The 20,867-nt window shown below is 45.2% G+C and overlaps 2 pseudogenes across 2 annotated transcripts; one reads left to right on the forward strand and one right to left on the reverse strand.

The window, feature by feature from the left end:
• Window positions 1-752: 752 nt before the first annotated feature.
• On the reverse strand, window positions 753-2,012 carry LOC311630561 (glyceraldehyde-3-phosphate dehydrogenase-like; annotated as a pseudogene). The gene is made up of 2 exons: window positions 1,363-2,012; window positions 753-1,043 (listed from the first exon to the last, which is right to left on the reverse strand). The product of its transcript is annotated as a glyceraldehyde-3-phosphate dehydrogenase-like (transcript).
• A 9,800-nt stretch (window positions 2,013-11,812) lies between these two features.
• On the forward strand, window positions 11,813-13,393 carry LOC311620605 (rho-related GTP-binding protein RhoG-like; annotated as a pseudogene). Its single transcript has 2 exons — window positions 11,813-11,944; window positions 12,331-13,393. The product of its transcript is annotated as a rho-related GTP-binding protein RhoG-like (transcript).
• Window positions 13,394-20,867: the final 7,474 nt, after the last annotated feature.

A 20,867-nucleotide genomic window follows, 5' to 3' on the forward strand; every position in this document is an offset into this window, starting at 1 on the left:
GCTTCAGCCTGTTGCCCGGGTCGGCGCCCAGGAAGCAGCCCCCGGCCTCGGCTCCGTGGCCCGTCAGCGGTTGAGGGCCCAGCGGCACCCCCACCCCCAGGGGCCCCGTCGCCCAGCTCCTTGCTGGCGCCCAGCTTGCTGTTGCCCGGCAGCAGCTCCTGCTCCTCATCGCGTTCTTCCCAGACTGGAGCTTTTCTCCTCCCCGCTAGGGGAGTCTAGCATCAGAGTCAACAGACCGTCCTCTGCGCGCAATGTGCGTGACTCCGGGGGCTCTGCTTTTCCCCACTCCCCTGGGGTTCCACCACACAGTCCTGTCTCTCTCTGTTTGAGCCTGGGTCCCCAGGGTCTGGCCTAGAACTGGGGTTCAACGCTGCCGGTTCTGGGGTTCAGCCCAGTCCGGGGCTTTTATTTACTTCCTGCTAGGGAACGCCAGCAAGGAACTCAGCCTCCCCCTCCTCTCCGGCTCCGTCCTCTCCGTGCGTGCACAGCATGTCTCCGTACCTTAGGCTTTTACAGCTCCTCTGATTTTCCTTCTGGTTTTCTCTTTCTTTCTTGTTGTAGAATTTTCAGTCAGTTGACTTCCTGTAGCTCTGGGCAATGTCCATTTTATATTTTAGTTGTATTTTATTGAAATTGTTGTGTGCGGCTGCGGTTAGGTGTTTACCTGTGCAGCCATCTGGTTCAGTAATAAATGTGAGACCTTTTTTTAAAAAATAATAGATTTGTAACAAATTTAGAATCGACAATTTTTCTTAAACACCATTTTCCATCTCCAGCAGCTGAGGGCTTCTCTTCCTCTCACTAAGGATGGTGATCCAGGGGGCTGTTACTCCTTGGAGGCCATGTGGACCATAAGGTCCACCACCTGTTGCTGTAGCCAAAGACATTGTCATTCCAGGAAACAAGCCTGACAAAGTGGTCGCTGCGGGCAATGCCAGCCTCAGCATTGAAGGTGGAGGGGTGGGTGTCTCTGTTAAAGTTGCGGGAGATGACATGGTCCTCAGTATGCCCTTGAGGGGGCCTTCTGATACCTGTTTCACCACCTTATTTTTAAAAATATATTTTTTATTGCTTTCAGAGAGGAAGGGAAAAGGAGAAACAGATAGAAACATCAGTGATGAGAGAGAATCATGGATCAGCTGCCTCCTGCACACCCCACACTGGGGATGGAGCCTGCAACCCAGGCAAGTGCCTCAACCCAGAATTGAACTGTGATCTCTTAGTTTATAGGTCAGAGCTCAACCACTAAGCCACTCCGGCTGTGCTATATTTTTAATATATTTTTATTTATTTCAGAGAGGAAGGGGGAGAGAGAGAAAGAGAGAGAGAGATCAATGGTGAGAGAGAATCATTGGTCATTACCTCTTGACGCCATCTTATTTAGCAGCTTTCTCCAGGCAGCAGGTCTGATCCACAACTGACACATTGGGGGTGGGGACACAGAAGGCCATGCCAGTGAGCTTCCAGCTCAGGGATGACCTTGCCCACAGCCCTGAGCACCAGTAGAAGCAGGGATGATGTTCTGGGCAGCCCCTTGGCCATCACTCCACAACTTCCCAAAGGAGTCATCCACATGGATTGTGGTCATGAGTCCCCCCATGATGCCAAAGTTGACATGGATGACCGTGGCCCGGGGGCCAAGCAGTTGGTGGTGCAGGAGGCATTGCTGACAATCTTGAGGGAGTTGTCACACTTGACGTGGTTCACCCCCATCACAAGCCTGGGAGCATCCGCAGAAGGGGCAGATGGTGACCCTGCAAGTGAGCCTTGGCCTTCTCCATGGCTCTGAAGATGCCAGTGAACTCCAAAACATGCTCACACCAGCATCTCCACATTTGATGGCAGCACCTCCCTCCTGGGAGATGGGGATGGACTTTCCATTGATGATAAGCTTCCTGTTCTTAGTCTTGATGGCGCCTTTGAACTTGCCGTGAGTAGAATCAAACTGGAACATGTAGACCATATAGTTGAGGTCGATGAAGGGGTCACTGATGGTGACAATATCCCAGCCCTGGTGAGCAGGCACCCAATACAGCCAAATCCATTCTGCCTTTCACTATCATGTCTCAGGGTTGCGGCTTGCACTGTACAGGATGAAGTGACTATCTGATGAACAGGAGGTGTAGAGAGCCTCGTAGTCAAATTCTATTTTGTTGAATCTGGATGGATAATTTGTACTGGCTAGGAAGATATTAGAAAAATTTTTAAAAAACAACACTATAATTCTCATACACTGCTTATAGGAGTATGAATTAGCATAGTAGAGTGGATAAACAAATCATAGTGTATATTCATAAAATACAATACTATGCACAGCAATGAAAATGAATGAATTGCAGTTAAATGTAAAAGCACAAACATAAGCAAAAGAAGCAAGGTGCAATAATAAAGCATTCTCCATTTATGTAAATTTCAAAATTAGTCAAAACTAAACTATATTATTTTATGGATGTATATACAGATGATAATATCTAAAGAAAAGAAAGAAAATTATTATCAAAAAGTCAAGATAGTGGTTACTTATAAGCTGTGCTGTCCAATACAAATATAACTTGAACCACAAAAGCAAGGTCTAAATGTATAATTTTCAGTTTTCTAGTAGCTACATTCAACAAAGGGGGAAAACAGGTGAAGTTAATATATATTTCACTTAATCCAATATATTCAAAATATTATCATTGCAATATGTAATCAATATTAAAAAGTATTAATGAAGTACTTCTTTTCTACTAAGTCTTCATAATACAGTGTGAATTTTACACTTACAGCACATTTGAATTCCAACTAGTCACATTTCAAGTGTTTACTAGCCTCGTGTGGCCAGTGCAGGGGTCGGCAACCTGCGGCTCCGGAGCCGCATGCGGCTCTTTTGAACCTTTGCTGCGGCCCCCAGCAGGTCCGACACTAGCAGGGCAAATAGCAGGGCGGGGCGGGGCGGGGAGCTGTATCACTTATGTCGCAATGGTTTTGCGGCTCCGAGGTGTTTTTTTTCCTTCGAAAACGGGTCCAAGTGGCTCTTTATGTCTTAAAGGTTGCCGACCCCTGGGCTAGTGGCTACCATACTGGATACCTAGTTCTAGCAACTAGGTTGCTAGATAATAAGAGTCAATAATGAGAGTCAAGATAGAGGTTATCTCTACACAAGAAAGGTAGGATTGGAATTAAGAAGGACACATGGGGACTTCTGGGGAATTGACATTATCAATGATATGACATTATCACTTGATATGAGTGTTGGTGACATGAATGTTTGCTTCATAATTATTAAACCATACATGTGAATTTTATGAATATTTTTAATGTGCTATTTCATCAAAAAAGTGGTTTAAACATACTAAATGTATATCCTTCTATATTTATCATTATAAACCTGAGCAGGTATTTCTGAAGAATAAATTTATAGAAGTGTTAACTATTGGATCAAATGATACAAACATTAAGACATTTAATAGTGCCCAGCTGGTGTTGCTCAGTGGTTGAGCATCAACTTATGAGCCAGAAAGTCATATTTCGATTCCCAGTAAGGGCACAGGCCCCAGATGCGGGCTCAATACCTAGTAGGGGACATGCATTTTTTTTTTCTCTCTCTCTCTGTCTCTGTCTCTCTCTCTCTTTCTCTCCCTTCCTCTCTGAAGTGAATTAAAAAAACAAAAACATTTACTAGTACTACATTAGCTTCCAAATACTTGTACCAATTCCCACTCATACCAATAATGAGTAAAAACTGCTATTTCTCTATATACTTACCTACATTGAATTTTATCAATTTTAGGACAATTTTGACAGTTGTGTATAAGACTATATTTGAATAGTTAGAGCCACTCAATACTATTTCAAGCAATTACAAATATTCCATTTAGTACACATTCCCTTTTAGCATACATTGGCCCTAATGATCAGGTTGTTGGTCCTTCTGGTGCCTTTGAAACATATGGGCACCTGCATTCTTGAGCTGCCATTGTCCCACGCCAGCAACTTCACCCTGCAGCTGGTCATTATCTGAAATAGCCTTCCCTTGAAAGGGCATGCCCTAACCTTCATTCTGACTACACATTTCAGCCTTTGATACTTCATCTCAGGGCTGTATCATGCTCCCAAGCTTTGGCTTGAGTGGTAGCCAAATGCAAGTTCTCAAAATCAACGATGACTTTAATTTTACTGAATGAAAAAATCTTTCCATCTTAATTGCAGCAACCTGGATGGAATTGGAGAACATCATGCTGAGTGACATAAGCCAGTCAATGAAAGAGAAACACCACATGACCTCACTCATTTATGGATGATAAAGAACATTATAAACTGATGAACCAAAAGATAGATATAGATACAGTAAAGCAACAAGCAGACTGTCAAATTACAGCAGGGAGGGGAGGGAGATCTGGGGTAGATAAGAGATCAACTGAAGGACTTGTATACATGCATATAAGTACAACCAATGGACACAAAACTCTGGGGAGGGTATGTATGGGGGGGGGATGGTAAGATATGTACACAGATAATAATTTAATAAAAAAATAAAATAAAATAGCAAACTAGATTGAAGGAGCTAAAAAGAGGCACAAGTGAAACACGAGGGCATGCCTACATCCACGAGGTGAATATCAATATGAAGGAGGCCAGTATTAAAGATCATTCTCCATGTGATTTCTTAAGTTTTGTTGGCAGGTTCATAAACCAATCCTCACATTTTCCCCCCCATGAAAACACCAAAATATACCTCACTCTGCCACATTCTTAATTTTATTAAATTTTTGTGTGTGAAAAAAAAAAAAAAAAACTTTCCATCTTAGCACTAGTCCAACCTTTCTCCTCTAAAGTGTTATTACAGTCCTGTTTCCCTTCGTGTGACATTTCTAAATGTTTAAAACCTATGTTTGGACTCGTCTAATAAAACTGCCTTCAGAGATGGATCATCAGCCACACAAGAAAAATGAGTCTCATTACTCTGTCCATTCTCTTTCCTCCTCCCCTTTCCTCTTCCTTCTCTCTTGTTTCCCAACATTGCTTAGACATCACTAGAATTGTGCTTAGTTCTGATCTGTCCTTTCTTCCTCTGCAACTTGAGCCACAGCCTGAGGATCCCACAGGCTCACAGTCTCAGGCAAGATGCCCTGTCCCAAAGGGTGGGCAGCTGAGAAGTAAGGACTCTGGAGACAAACGGAGGCCTTAACTACAGAGAGAGTTACGCAGAGCTTAACAAGCAGATCTGTGCAGGAGGGCTTCCGTGTTCAGTGCTGATTTACTGGCAAAAGTCAATTACATGGGCACAAACAACTGCACCCTAAATGAAATGATAAAAGAAAAGTCTGGCCTGCTTGTACTTTAAATTTTTTTTTTTTAAAGAAACTGTCTGGTATTGTAGAACTGCCTTTAGAATAGCATGACTAGCTAGTAGGGATGTCCAGGGTCCATGGCAGATCTCCCGAATCAGAATAATCAAGACGGTCATACTGGTTAGGACCACTTAACAGATGGAGGCACACAGAGTTCCCAGCCTAATAGTCTGGGCATAACTCTGCTCTCGTTCACACACACGGGCTCATCGCTTGTTAGTGTGACCTTTGAAAGTCTCTATGCACTTTGCTTTCCTTATTCGTAAGCTAGGGATGATGCTTACCATCATCCTAGCTTACAAAGCCAGGAGTGGGTTAAAAACCTGTGGTACATCTACACAATAGAATGCTGCACAGCTGTAAAATAGAAGGAACTCTCACCATTTGCAACAGCACTGGGAAGTATTATGCTAAGTAAAATAAACCAATCAGAGAAAGATAAATATCACATGATCTCATTCATATGTGGAGTCTAATGTGCTTCTATTTTTAATTAGTCTTGCTTTTTCAAGAGTCTAGCCTTTAAGTATCCATTATAGAATCTGATATTTTTTTTAAAAAAATTTTAATGGGAAATGTGGGTCAGTTTCATTGAATAGGGCAAAGGAAAATAATTTTTATATCTTTTAAATGTAAATGTTTTCATCCCAGTTATATTTATAGTTACTGAAATAGAAATGAACAAGACAGACACAAAATCTATTCTCAAAGTTTGTGTTGAGTAGCAGGATAGAAACAACTTACAGCAGACATCGCTAGAATTGTGCTAAGTGACAGTGTGTCACTGGGCCCCTCGCCTCGTCTGGAGGGTCACAGAGGTTTCCTGGGGAAGACACCTGTGCTGGTAGACAAGTGACAACCTAGAAGGAGAGTAAGGATGCACTGGAGGGACAGAGGAAAGAAACTGGGTAGACACCCTGTGGTGGAAAGAAGGCCCAGGGAGGGTGAGGAGAGACGGCTGGCAGTCACATGAAAAGCTTCGGAAGCACAGAGTGGAGGATCACCCAGGCTTTGGGGAACTGTTATGGATTTGGGACTCAATCCCAAATGCAGTAGAAAGCCGTGCTGGGTTTTAGGCAGAAGTGACATAACCTAGCCGAAACCGGTTTGGCTCAGTGGTAGAGCATCGGTCTGCAGACTGAAGGGTCCCAGGTTCGATCCGGTCAAGGGCATGTACATTGGTTGCAGGCACACCCTGGGGGGTAAGGGGTGTGCGGGAGGCAGCTGGTCGATGTTTCTCTCTCACCGACGTTTCTAGCTCTCTATCTCTCTCCCTTCCTCTCTGTAAAAAATCAATAAAATATATTATTTTTTTTAAAAGATATCCTTCAAAAAAAAAAAAGATATCCTTCATAAGAGGATGTCTTTAAAAAGAAGAAGAAGAAGAAGAAGAAGAAGAAGAAGAAGAAGAAGAAGAAGAAGAAGAAGAAGAAGGAGAAGAAGTGACATAACCTAATCTGTTCTTTCAGAGATCAATCTGGGTGCATCATGAAGAACTGAGATGTCGTGGTCTAATGAGAAAAACATTTGATCTTTGTCCTAGGTTCCTGGCACAGAGTTTCTAAAACCCTTGGCATTTCCTGAGTGATGAAAATGAGAGAATTGTTTTTCGTTATTCACATACATGTGTTTAAGTTAATGAGGGACTCTTGATGGAACCCTAGATAGCTTCAGGATAGGGGCTGGAGGAACCAACCTTGTGATTAGAGTGTTGGAACATGCAACCCCGCCTCCATCTCTTGCCTCCAGGGAGAGGGGAGTATCTAGAGGTTGAGTTTAATTACCAGTGGCCAATGATTTAGCCAATCATGTCTACATAAACAAATCTCCAATTAAAACCCTCCACAAGCCCTGGCCAAGTGGCTGAGTATCATCCTGAGGGTCGCTGGTTTGACTGAGTATGGAAAGCAGCCAACTGATGTTTTTCTCTCTCTCAAATCAAGAAAACATATTTTAAAAACAAAACAAAACACCTCAACAATGGGGATTTGAGAGCCTCTGGATTGGAGAACACATTGAGATGCTGGAAAGTGGTACACTCGGAGAAAGCATGGAAGCTCCATGCCCCTTCCCACACACCTCTCCTATGCACCTCTTCCATTTCGCTGTTCCTGAGTATTCTTTACAATAAACCAGTAATGGTAAATAAAGTGTTTTCCTGAGTCCTAGCAATTATCAAACCTGAGGAGGAGGTCGTGGGAACCTTCAATGTGAGGTACAGGAAGTCAGGCTCTCCATTGGCATTAGAAGTAGGAGCCCTCTTGTGGGACTGGATCCTTAACCTGTGGACTCTGATGCTATCTCCAAAGAGATAGTGTCAGAATTTAATTGAAATGTAGGACATTCAGTGGGCGTCAGAGAATTGGTTTGTATGTGATGGAGGGAAAACACGCATTTGGAAGTGTCCTGAGTACAAAAAGGTTTTATTTTAAGAATGGATTCAGAGGAAATAGGCATGAATGGAGTAGTGGCAGTGTAGGGAATAATAAAATAATAATTGGACAGTTCATATCTATTACTTAGGAGGTAAAATCATCAAAACTTAAAGGTTGATTAGAAATGGCAAATGGGAAAAAAGGGAAGCAATAAGGATCAATTCTAGGTTTCTGATTTGGGTAACTGGCTTGGGGATACTATTTATTGAGATGAGGAACACTGATACAGGATCAGGTCTTAGGGGCCAAAAAGAGGACATTACAGTGTCTAACACATAGCAGGAATAGACAGGTGCTCAGAAACAAGGTCTGAATTGCATTATAAATTTGGGAGTGGTCAACCCAGAGATGTGTAATCAGTATGCCTCCAGACCCCACCTCCTCTAACTGCAAGAAAGGCCGCATCTCCTGGAACATCCAAATTGCTTCATCCTTTCCCAGGGCTCTCCTTCAGAAACACCTGGGGACTCTCAGGGCTGCCCACACTGGCCCAAGCCCCATGTGTCTCTTGCTGCTGCCACAGTGAGGGCAGCTCCATCACCGCAGACTTCTCTGTGGCCTTATCTGCAGGCTGCCTCCACCATGTGTTCCCTGGAGGGTAGAATCAGAGGCCAGTTTTGCCTCTGATTGTGCTTGAAGGCACTCCTGGCCTCTATCCCCCTGGGGAGGTGAAGTAACTTACCTGCTTGGAAATCTGGGAAGAACTGGGAAAGCAAGACCAATATTCACCTATCTTCTCAGGAATGAGCTACTACAGCTCCTCAGATGCTGGCTTTTCCCCTCTGCCAGGATCCAGCACTGCCTGTGACTGAGAGAGAAATTCTGCCTAATCCTGGGCTTAGAAATGAACAAGCCCATTTTGAATAACAGATCTATAATACATCAAGCCCTTTGACAGAAAAAAAAAAAAAGATGGTATATGGGTCCACTGTGGTATCTAGCACATAACGTTTCTTATTTGCTATCTCTCCATAACAAAAACTATATGTATACACTATTTTTAAGGGTTGCTTAACAGTCCTCAGTATGATACACCATAATTTAATCAGTCCTCTATGAACAGCCATTCATCTCGTTACCACTTTTCTACTATTTTGAGCTTCATTCAGTTAATATCCTTGAACATTCAATTTTATACAACTGTCTATAGCCCAAGGGTGCAACTGCTGGGTCAAAAGGGATATATATTTTGTTTGCTTGTGGTGTGTTCTTGTTTTTAAATATAGATACCTCCGTTTGAGGCAATGTATACTTCTACCAGCATGGATGTACAAGTCTCCTATTGCTGCATAATCAATTACCATGAACTGAAAAGCATAAAACTTTCTGTGGTTCAGGGGTGCAGGTATGCTTTTCTGTGTCCTTCACTCGGGGTTTCATAAGGTTGCAATCAAGGTGTCAACTGGGCTGTGTTCCCATCTGAACACTCAAGTCGAGAAGAATTCTCTTCCGTGGTGCTGTATGAACAAGGTTCCAGCTTCCTACTGGCTGTCAGCTAGAGCTCCCACAGCTCCTCGAGGCCTCCCACAGTTCCCTGACATGGCCCTCTCCAAAATAAGTTCACAGTATGACTCTCTGCTCGCAGGCCAGCAAAAGACTCTCCCATCTGCCAAGAGAGGGTCTTATAAAATGTAAAAATTGCCCAGCCAATTTGGCTTAATGGTTGAGTGTCAACTCATGAACCAAGAAATCATTGGTTCAATTCCCAGTCAGGGCACATGGCTGGGTTTCAGTCTCGATCCCCAGTAGGGGCATGCAGGAGGCAGTCTATTAATGATTCTCTCTCATCTATGATGTTTCTATCTGTCTATCTTTCTCCTCTCTCTAAAACAATCAGGATGAGGTTGGTTGACCTATCTGGAAATGTCTTTTGTGTGAAGTGTATCTTTGGGCATGTGGAGGTATTATTGATATGAGAAAATGCTAAGTAACTGATTTACTATCTGAAAAGGGATTTATTATCGGGGAAAGGGAGGGAGGAAGAGACTGAACATAAACTGTGCACCTATGGATGAGGACAATGGGGGATGGGGAAGGGGCGGAGGGTGGGGTGGGAACCTGGTGGAGGGGGGAAGAAATGAGGAACCTTTGTAATAATATGAACAATAAAGATTGATTTAAATAAATAAATAAATAAATAAATAAATAAATAATTGAACTAAAAAAAATAAATAAATAAAACAATCAATAAAAACATATTTTTTTAAATAAAATAATAGAATGTTACAATCATGGAGGTGACATCTCATCACTGTCCCACCCACTATCAAGGTTAAGGGGATTCTAGAGAATATAATCACAATGGGCAGAGATCATGGAGCCATCCTAGAATTCTGCTTACCACAGTGAGGGTGCCCGGTCCCCATGCCAATCCCAGGTTATCAACCTCTGCCAATCTGGCAGATGACAAAAGCTGTCTTGTTTTTATAGGAATTTTTTTTATTACCAGTAAAGCTAAATACCTTTTTTTATATTTACTGGGTATTTCCTATTTCATCTTTTGTGATGTTTCTACTCTTTGCACAATGTTTTACTGAAACATTAGTGCAAATCAATAATCTCTTATCAGCAATTCATAAAATGTTTAAAACTCTAACATCTTAAATTCTTAACAACCCATTTGGTAGCAAAATCTGGCTTGAGCTAAGTTCATTTGTCAGCAAAACCTTCTCTGGACTGATGCAAAGATATTTATAGTTTTGTCTATCTCATTTAACCTGAATATTTAATTATTTCAATGCAGAACTAAAAATGTATTTGCTTAACTGCATGCTGCCCTGGACATCACTGGGCATATTAAATAATATATCCCATTTACCTTTCTAAAGCTCCCTCAAGCCGAAGCCGGTTTGGCTCAGTGGTAGAGCGTCGGTCTGCGGACTGAAAGGTCCCGGGTTCGATTCCAGTCAAGGGCATGTACATTGGTAGGAGGTGTGCAGGAGGCAGCTGGTCGATGTTTCTCATCGACGTTTCTAGCTCTCTATCTCTCTCCCTTCCTCTCTGTAAAAAATCAATAAAATATATTTTTTAAAGCTCCCTCAAAATTGAATTCTGAAATATTTATAGTCCCAAGGTTTTTTGATAAGGAATTATGGAACTCTATTTCTTGTTGATTTCCAAAATGTGCTTCAGATTAGGAAAGTGAACACTGCCAGTTTCTCCGCATTTTGTCATGTTCCAATCTAGCATATAATGCCAAGTGTTTTTCTAATTACTAATTAATTCATGTAAATTGCAAAAAATCAAATATAGGTTATAACAGTGTTTCTTAATCAAGTCAAAGATGACTTTGGAAATCTAATTAAAGTACTGAGAAAGCTCCCCAGGAAATTTACATACAATAGGGCATATAACTTCAGGAGTGTTATAGACTTATCATCTATCTATAACTTCCTAATATATGACACATATCTATCTTAAGATAGATAGATAGATATAGATATAGATATAGATATAGATATAGATATAGATATAGATATAGATATAGATATAGATATAGATTATATAGATGTATAACTACAGCCCAGACCCATTTCCTAATTATCATATCTCCATATTCATCAGACTACAAAAAAACTCCACTCAAATGTTTCACTAATATCAAACTTAATATATGAAAAACTGAAATCATTTTCTCTTATGCCAACCCATTCATCTTTTTATATTAATTAGGGGCTCAGTGCACAGATTTGTGCACCTTGAAAGAAACTGTGGGCCACAATTGGTGCACCTTGAAAGAAAGGCTGCGGTGGACACAGGGAGGGGCGGGTCTCGGCCCATCCTCTGCGCCCCCGCCTGGCCCCTCCCACTGCAGCCCCTGGTCCCCTCTCTGACAGCAGCACTGCTCCCGCTGCCACCACTCACACCCATCGACAGTGCCAAGCAATCGGGACCAGCACCAGGTGCTGGTAGCAGGTGCAAGTGGCAACTCCAGCACCGGCTGTGGGTATAAGTGGACCGGCGCCATCAGCAGGTGTGAGCACCGTGTGGGACCACGGCACATGGGAGCAAAGAATTTTCAGTGACCACCAGAGGCTCGCCTCGATGACAGCGACTGGCACTCCGCCTTGTTCTGGTGCCCCGCTCACCTGCTCCACCATCCCTCCGCGGCCAACACCCGCCATGGTCCACGCACATCCCCTGGTGGTCAGCTCACATCATAGCAACCAGTTGTTCGTTTGTTCGGTTGTTCCAATTGTTCTGCCCTTCAGTCTATTTGCATATTAGCCTTTTATTATATAGGATGTTTAACTAATGGAACCACTAACCACTCAACTGAATCAGCCAAAAATCTGGTCAGTAACCACAACTTCCACCTCTCCTCTATCCTTGATATCTCTCAATTTTATCCATTTCTCATCTCCATGCATTGCCTGAGTGACTCTAACAGCCTCCTAAATAGTTTTCCTGTGGAGTTTTTCTCCCCTCCAATCCATGTTCAACATTGTAACCAGGATGATCTTTCTAAAATACAAATCTGATATCACTCCCTCACTTAAAACTCCTCAGTGACTCCTCGCTGATCTTAGGATAAAACCCATACTCCTTAATATGGCTTGCAGCTTCTCAAGCCTCCAGCCGCTGCCGCAGCCCCCAGCTCTCCCAGGGTGGGGAGGGCACCAGGTCATTGCACCCAGAGGGGCCCAGAGGGGGGAGGAGGCAGTGCCTCCACTGCAGCAGCTGCACCCACAAGGCAGAGCATGAAGTGTGTGGTGGTGGGCGATGGGGCTGTGGGCAAGACGTGCCTGCTCATCTGCGACACAAGAACGCCTTCCCCCAGGAGTACATCCCCACGGTGTTCGACAATTACAGCGCCCAGAGCCAGCTGAGGGGCGCACAGTGATCCTGAACCTGTGGGACACGGCGGACCAGGAGTCCGACCGCCTCCGCACTCTCCTACCCTCAGCCCAACGTCTTCGTCATGTTCCTCCGTTGCCAGTGCACCCTCCCAGGAGAGGTGTGCCACCACTGGAGGTGTGCCACCACTGCCCCATGTGCCCATCCTGCTGGTGGGCACCAAGAAGGGCCTGAGAGCCCAGCCTGACACCTCGCGGCGCCTCAAGGAGCAGGGCCAGGCGCCCATCACACGGCAGCAAGGCCAGGCACTGGCCAAGCAGACCCACGCTGTGCCCTCTGCACTACCTCAGCCCTGCAGCAGGAAGGTGTCAAGGAAGTGTGTGCTGAGGCTGTCCGGGCTGTGCTCAACCCCACACCGGTCAAGCGTGGGCGGTCCTGTGTCCTCTTGTGACCCTGGCACTCAGCTTGGGGCTGCCCCTGCCGCCCCCCCCCCCCCAGTTGTGCCTTAAAGACTAATTCTGGCACCTGAAAGCCTGTTTTCCTTAAGGAGGCCCATGGGGGAAGGGGCTTTGGGTCCCCATCTGCTTGGGAATACCAGGCATTCTGGAGAGCTCACCCAGCCCAAGGGTGGACCCCTCCCCAAGAAGCCAACCCAGTGCTCCTCCCATTTCTCCCTGCTGACCAGCTGATCCGGCTTTCTACTCAGATGGTGCTGTCTATCGTGGTGCCTTCTCCCAGGTGAGGAGCTCTTAGCCATCTCTAACCTCTCCCTTGCTGCTCTTCGAATTGCTCCCCCCTCAAGATGCTCTCCCTTCCCCAGTGAAGGAACCACACAATCCGGAGAAGATGAATGTGCCCTAATTTGTCTCCATGTGCCCAGGCCTTAGGCATCGCTGACTGACTCAGCCCCCACCCCACCCCTCAGGTTCCTACCCCCATCAGTATCAATAAAACCTCCTGTCTCCAATGGGGGAAAATATATATGGTTTGCAAAGTCCTTTAACATCTACAACCCCACTTAATTCCTGCATGATCACCCCAATATCTGATCCTTCCCCGCCCTCTGCCCCCCAGTCCCTGTGTTAGTGAATGTCCTCAATTACCAACTTGCTCAAGACAAAAATCTCGACTCTCTCCCGTCTTGCCCTCTAAATCTAATTAACCATCATATCCTCTTGTTTCTTCCCACAGTGTCACACTCCGGTCCAAGCTACCAACTGTGTCTTCCCACAGTGTCACACTCCGGTCAAGCTACCAACCTAGCCTTCCCTCACTGAGAGGGAATAAAACAGATAGTTCTTGGGCTTTGTGAAAAGTTCAATTTTGTAAAAATGTGTAAGAATATACATTATGCTCTTTAAAACCCTGGTGAATATTACAGATTCATGGAAATTAGAGTTTCCTTGTAAACTATTAAAAAAAAAAAAACATATGAGCAAGGCTTTATATATATTCAGAAGTCTGGAAGCTGACAAAGCAAGAAAAAAAAAATGTGTGCTTCAATTAAACCGTGGTATTACTTTATTGCTCAAAGTAAATTAGGACAGTAAGGAACTGAGATTGTATCCTGCTTGAAAGCTAACAAGTGAGCCTAGTAACTGTCTCACACGGATGTGGACAAAAGACATGAGACTCCAGGTCAGAGACAAAGGCCTTTGTTGCCCAGAGCAACAGCACTGGCTGCTGTTAATCTTTTCTTGTTCTGTTCCTCAAGCTCTAAATCCCACAAGCAGGCACAAAGAGGGTCTAAGCGACATCTGCACATACAATGGATTTCATTACAGGAAAACAGCCCTGTGCTCAGAGAACCCAAATCATTTTACACAGGACAGTCAGCGTGTCTGCCCTTTGTGCCGGAGGTAAACACTGTATCTTCCAAGGTTCTGAGCAAACCTACCCTTAGCTCCAAAAGGAGACACTTCATGTCCCAAGGCTGTTTTGTTCCCTTTACAAAGATCCCTGAAAAGATAGTCTGGGACAAAGACGATCAGAGCCACTGTTCGCAGACATGCAGAAATGTGAGAAGCCACAGAGAACTATTTCCCAACGACGTTCACTCCCCAAATACACCCGTGTCAACGCATCACCTGCCGCCCCATCCCTGCTCTGACCGGTCTGACCAAAAGAGGCTGGAACCGAATCAACTTGCCTAACACAACGTTTAATTAAGGCTGCTGCCAACAGGACTCCATGCAGCTGGATGCGCCCATCCTCTATTGACCTCAACCATGGCCCCCAAAGTCCTAGAACCAAGCCATTTAATGAGTCCCATCAGCCATCCAGGTGGACCTAAGAAAGTCAAGTGGCTTTTTCTTAAGTTTCTGTATTGACCTTTCCACTGTTCCAAGGCACCAATCCAGACACCGTAACGTGTGACGGAGATTGCACAGCCTCCGCCTTGGCCCCTGGGAAGGCGGCAAGGGCAGTTCTCCCACGTGTAGCAATGCTGGTCATGAGCTGAGGCCCGCCTGACCTCCTTCCAGGACTAAGGCGGCGTCATTCATCACTCCAGCTAAAATCGTGAATGACTTCCGTTCTGCCTTTCCTAACTGGATGACTCCTATTGTAGGGATAACTGCCCACAGGGTGCGCGTGAGTAATGAGCCAGTTCCCTTCCTGGAGTGCCTCGTTTTGGAGAGATCTTTCGATCATCTAAGGGCCACATGATCTATCAGAGGTTTTTCTTTTAAAACTCAAAGGTCTCTTGTGATGGTCCATAAGGAGTTTTCAGAAGAGGCAAGTTAACTCCTGGCCTCCACAAAAAAAATAAAGTCCAGAGGGCACGCATGATATTCCTGGGGAAAAAATGTTTATAATTGTGGTAACCACTGTAAACCAACAGGGACCTGCATCATTCAAAGAGCACAGGCTGGCATTCCTCCAACGGGGCTTCCTAGCAAGCTGGTGAGCCTTAGTTGGGATTCTCCACTCAGTTTATTTATTTCTGTTTTATTGTGAACAGTACTACACATGTCCCCCCATTCCTCCTATTTGTCCCCCTGACACCAGCCCCTCCCACCCCAGGCCTTCCCTATACTATTGTCTGTGTCCATGGGTTATGCATATATATTCTTTGGTTAATCTCTTCCCATCCCCTCCAACCAGACTCCCGTCATCTGAGATCCGTCATTCTGTCCATGCATCCATAACTCTGGGCCTATTTTATCAGTTTATTCTGTTCATTAGATTCCACATATAAGTGAGATCATGTGATATTTGTCTTTCTCTATGGCACATGTGTCAAACACAAGGCCCGCTGGCCAAATCCAGCCCGCCAGGCCTTGCAATGTGGCCCGCACCGCGCTGTCATCACTGCACTCCGCTGTCAGTTTATGACTGTTCAGTAAACCATTCGGCCTGCGATTTAGGCTGGATTTTAGATTTTGGCCCCTTCTCTGATTGAGTTCGACACCCCTACTATGGGATGATTTTGCTCAGCATAGTACACTCAGGTCCCTCCATGCTGTCTCAAAGAGTAAGGAACCCTTCTTTTTTTACAGCTGCTAGTATTCCATTGTGTAAATGTACCACAGCTTTTTTATCCACTCATCTACTGATGGACACTCGAAATGTTTTCAGAACTTATTGTAAACAATGCTGCTATAAACATAAGGGTGCACACATTCTTTCTGATTAGTATTTCAGGATTCTTAAGATATATTTGCAGAAGTGGGGTCACTGGGTCATAGGCCGTTCCATTTTTAATTTTTGAGGAAACTCCATACTGTTCTCCAAGGTGGCTGCACCAGTCTGCATTCCCACCCGCAGTGTACTGGGGTTCCCTTTTCTCCACATCCTTGCCAGCACTTGTCGTTGGTTGATTGATTGATGGTAGTGATTCTGGCAAGTGCCCACTTAGTTTAAATAATTGAGTCTAGTCCCTATTTTTGGAGGGGTTGAGTGAGAGCTATCAGTTCAAACGGTCCTGTCTGTCCACACCACTAGAAAGGTGGCATTCGTTCACCGCTCCCCCGAATGCCCGCAATGGCCATGGGGATGGAAGAATTCAGAGGTGTGACCGGTGCTTTGCATGGGAGATGCCGAAGCTGACGCTGTCCTCTGTTTTATCTGGTAGATTTTTGGTAAGGTCCAGGGGAATGGCAATCAAAACCATGGCCAGAGCCACCTGGAAGCCAGGGAGGAAGATGCAGGTCCAGCTTCAGTACCCTTGAAGGCGTTTGTGACAGTTTGGAAGGGCCACCGCGGGGAAGGATCCAGCGTGGCTCTGAAAGACATTATGTTATCCGAGTTCCATCCTCCCCTTCCGAGGTCTAAGGCAGCGGTTTTCACCTGGCGTGCCACAAAGAACTTTAAAACGTGCCATACCTCACTATTTAGTCAGGGGCAATGCTCTATTTTCCCTTAGAATGCCAAATAAAAAAGTGACAACAACCAACCCAGTAGCCGTCCAGTGTGAAAGAATGAAAATTATACCTTTTTTCCAGATTCTAGCTATTGTAGATTGTGCTGCTATGAACATAGGGGTGCATATATTCTTTCTGATTGGTGTTTCTAGTTTCTTGGGTTATATTCCTAGGAGTGGGATTACTGGGTCAAATGGGAGTTCCATTTTCAGTTTTTTGAGGAAACTCCACACTGTTCTCCACAGTGGTTGCACCAGTCTGCATTCCCACCAGCTTTTTTTTTTTTTTTTTTTGTCAGATTGGCAGAAATTATATTTTTTGGTGTGCTTCAGGATTTTAGTAATTGGCCATGAGATAAAAAAGGTTGAAAATCTTTGACCTAAGGTGTTCTCACCTCAGGTGCTGGAGTTGTTGCTCTCTCACTATCACTACAAAATCAGTCTGTCCCATTCCAGTAGCTGTAACTTCACCTTTTTTCCAATTATCTCTACTCACACCCAGACCTTTCATCAGAAGAGTCGGGTGCATGAAGGATAGGGCACTTTATAAAACTTACAGAAACTCATTATGCCACCCACGCTGGCCTGCATGAACCACTGTGTGACTCACCAGGCGGTGCGCTCACCGTGGTGATCGGCCTTATGATATGGACTATCTCAACGCCACAAAAGAGCCCAGGTGGCTGAGGCAACCCGAGAGCCTGAGGGCCCTTTTTGACTGGGCTGCCAACCTACCGGCCTAGAGCTGCCATGACTGAACAGAAAACCATCATGCCTGAACAGTCAGAAAGAAATTCCGATTTTTAAAACAATCAGAGATCAGCCAAAACCGGTGTGGCTCAGTGGATAGAGCGTCGGCCTGCGGACTGAAGGGTCCCGGGTTCGATTCCGGTCAAGGGCATGTACTTTGGTTACGGGCACATCCCCAGTGGGGGGTGTGCAGGAGGCAGCTGATCGATGACTCTCTCTCATCGATGTTTCTAACTCTTTATCTCTCTTCCTTCCTCTCTGTAAAAAATCAATAAAAATATATTTTTTTAAAAAAAACAATCATGGGTCATATTTTTTTAATATATATTATATATTATTTTAATATATATTATTTTTTAATATATATTATTTTTAATATATGTTATTTTAATATATATATACCAGTTTCAGCCATAGATCTTCTTGATCATTAGCCAGGAAGTGGCTGAGAGATTATCTCTTTCCTGAGCACAGCCACAGTCAGCGACCGAAGTGCCTTAATAAAGTGTGTGAGCCAGGAAGAGGTGAGGAAGCTAGAGTTTAAAATCTATCTGAATTCAGTGTGAGGAGGCCATTCCAATACTCAACAGTAGTATCTCATGCCCGTGAGCGCCGGAGAGCCTGACATGTCCATCAAATACCTTCCCTATCAGCACCTTGTTGAGCAGCTTTTGTAATAAAAAGCACAGCATCATCGGGCTATCGGTGGTCCAGAAAGCGGAAAACATGACAGAGATTTGTTTCAAGGGCCACCATAGAGAGGCTGGAACTAGCTGATTAGGCTGCAACAGCAATATGGTAAGCTGGAAAAGTGTCAACAGCAGAGGAGGTCAACAGTCTGATGTATTCAATCTCCCAAGAGCAAGCAGGCAGAATGAAGGCCTGAGCTATGCACCCCCACCCCCACCCCCACTGAAACCCTTCGGGCAGCAGGCACAGCCTGACTGCAGAGACAGCCTCTGCCTCAGAAACGGGCCCCGAGCTTCGTGCTGAGCCTACGATGATGGACGGGCCGCCGTGTCCAGGACAGCGATGCAGCCAGGCAGCGATGGGCAGCGCAGTCCTGATGTGAACAGCAGCGTGGCACCGGAGAGCTGGCCCTTATTACGGGCATCTGCACGCGTGGCCCAGGGAATCTGTCAGCAGCTGTGACTTGTCATATTTGGCAGCCCCGAAGGCGGGTACCATTAACTACCAATCTGTACTTTTCTTTTCTTTTTTAAATATATATTCTATTGATTTTTTGTAAACATATTTTATTGATTTTTCACAGAGAGGAAGGAAGAGGGATAGAGAGCTAGAAACATCGAAGAGAGAGAAACATCGACAAGCCACCTCCTGCACACCCCCCACCAGGGAATGGTGCCCGCAACCAATGTACACGCCCCTCACTGGAATCGAACCTGGGACCCCTCAGTCCGCAGACCGATACTCTATCCACTGAGCCAAATCGGTTTTGGCGCAATCTGTACTTTTCTAAGTGGCAGACCAAACTACTTGATCATTAGCTACACCCAAAAGGTCAGTAAATATACAAGGATATATATATATATATATATATATATATATATATATATATATATATATATATATATATATATATATTAGAGAGGACAGGAAGAGGAGGAGGGAGAGAGAGAGGGAGAGGGAGAGGGAGAGGGAGAGGGAGAGGGAGAGGGAGAGGGAGAGGGAGAGGGAGAGGGAGAGGGAGAGGGAGAGGGAGAGGGAGAGGGAGAGGGAGAGGGAGAAGGAGAGGGAGAGGGAGAGGGAGAGAGAGAGGGAGAGGGAGAGGGAGAGGAAGAGGGAGAGGGAGAGGGAGAGGGAGAGGGAGAGGGAGAGGGAGAGGGAGAGAGAGGATCACTGATCAGCTGCCTCTTTCACACCCCACACACTGGGGGGATCAATCCCACAACAAAGGCCTGTGCCCTGACCGAGAATCAAACCGTGACCTCCTGGTTCATAGATCGACACTCAACCACTGAGCCATGCCAGCCAGGCAAATATACAAGTTTTATCAAGAGGAGTATTGGCCATTGAGTCTCTCCCCTCCACAAAGTGCTCCCAGCACCCCCAGGCAGGTGTGTATTGGGCCTCACCCTTAAGCACCTTTCTCCTTAATGAAAGCGAGGTCAGCGGAGAAGAGGAGCAAGAAGGAAGCACAAAGGGAGAGAGCTCTGAGCCAATAAGCAAGGCTTTGCGCTCACTGTTGGTGGCCACCCACTCACGGATCACCCTGATCAGCGTGTTTTCAGGCCACGCCAAGGTCTGTATTGAATAACTCGCCCCTCACTGCAGACGCCATGTTTCCGTTTTGGGGATTCTCTGGCCTCACAGCCAGGCACTGTCTTCAGGTTGTCCCCTTATAATAAGATTCCTACTTCTACCTGCCCAGAGAAGTGACCCCCGAAGGCACCATGTAGGCAGCTTGTTTCCATCCTACCTTTCATTGTTCAGCCTCTAATCTTTAACAAGCAGGATACCGGTATTGCCCTTATTACCCTAATCAACCTAATACTTGGGCAAGAGCATTTATTCCTGGGTGCCAGGGAGTTGTCTCATCTCTCACTGGCCTGTGGGCCACATCACCCGGCAGACCATGTCTCTGTCAGCATGCCATCCTTCTCACCAAAACTGGAAGGAACTGGGAAGGGCCTGAGACTTTACCCTTCTTCAGACGAACAAGTTAGTCTGGCTCAGCTTTGGGGGCGCTGGCAGAAGACATGAGATTCCAGGGTCAGAAACAAAGGACTTTATCACTCAGGGCAACAGCCAAAGTCTCATTTTCTTGTTCTGGTTCCTCAGCCCCACTTCCCACAGGACAATGCAAAGAGCCGAGCGATACCAGTGCACACGGAAGGCTGCAGTACGAGAGGAGCCCTGCACACAGGGAACCCAAATTTTTCCTAGTGCCCTTTGCTCCTGAGGAGGACATTCTCTGTTTTGCAAGGCTCTGAGCAAACCTGCCGTTTTTCCTGGGAAGGGACACTATCTCTTCTCTATCTTCTCCACCCTGCAAACATCAATGAAAGTATTCCGGAGCAAAGGCAGTCATATCTATACTTGCAAGACACACAGAAACATAAGAGACCCATGGAGAATTAATAAACACCTTATACACAGAAAAGGTGGAATGATTTCCCCATTTGTTATTTGCTAACAAATAAAGTAGACATTTGAATCAGTTGGTGA

This window comes from Pipistrellus hanaki (assembly GCF_964339955.1).
Source record: "Pipistrellus hanaki genome assembly, chromosome: 1".
NCBI lineage: Eukaryota > Metazoa > Chordata > Mammalia > Chiroptera > Vespertilionidae > Pipistrellus > Pipistrellus hanaki.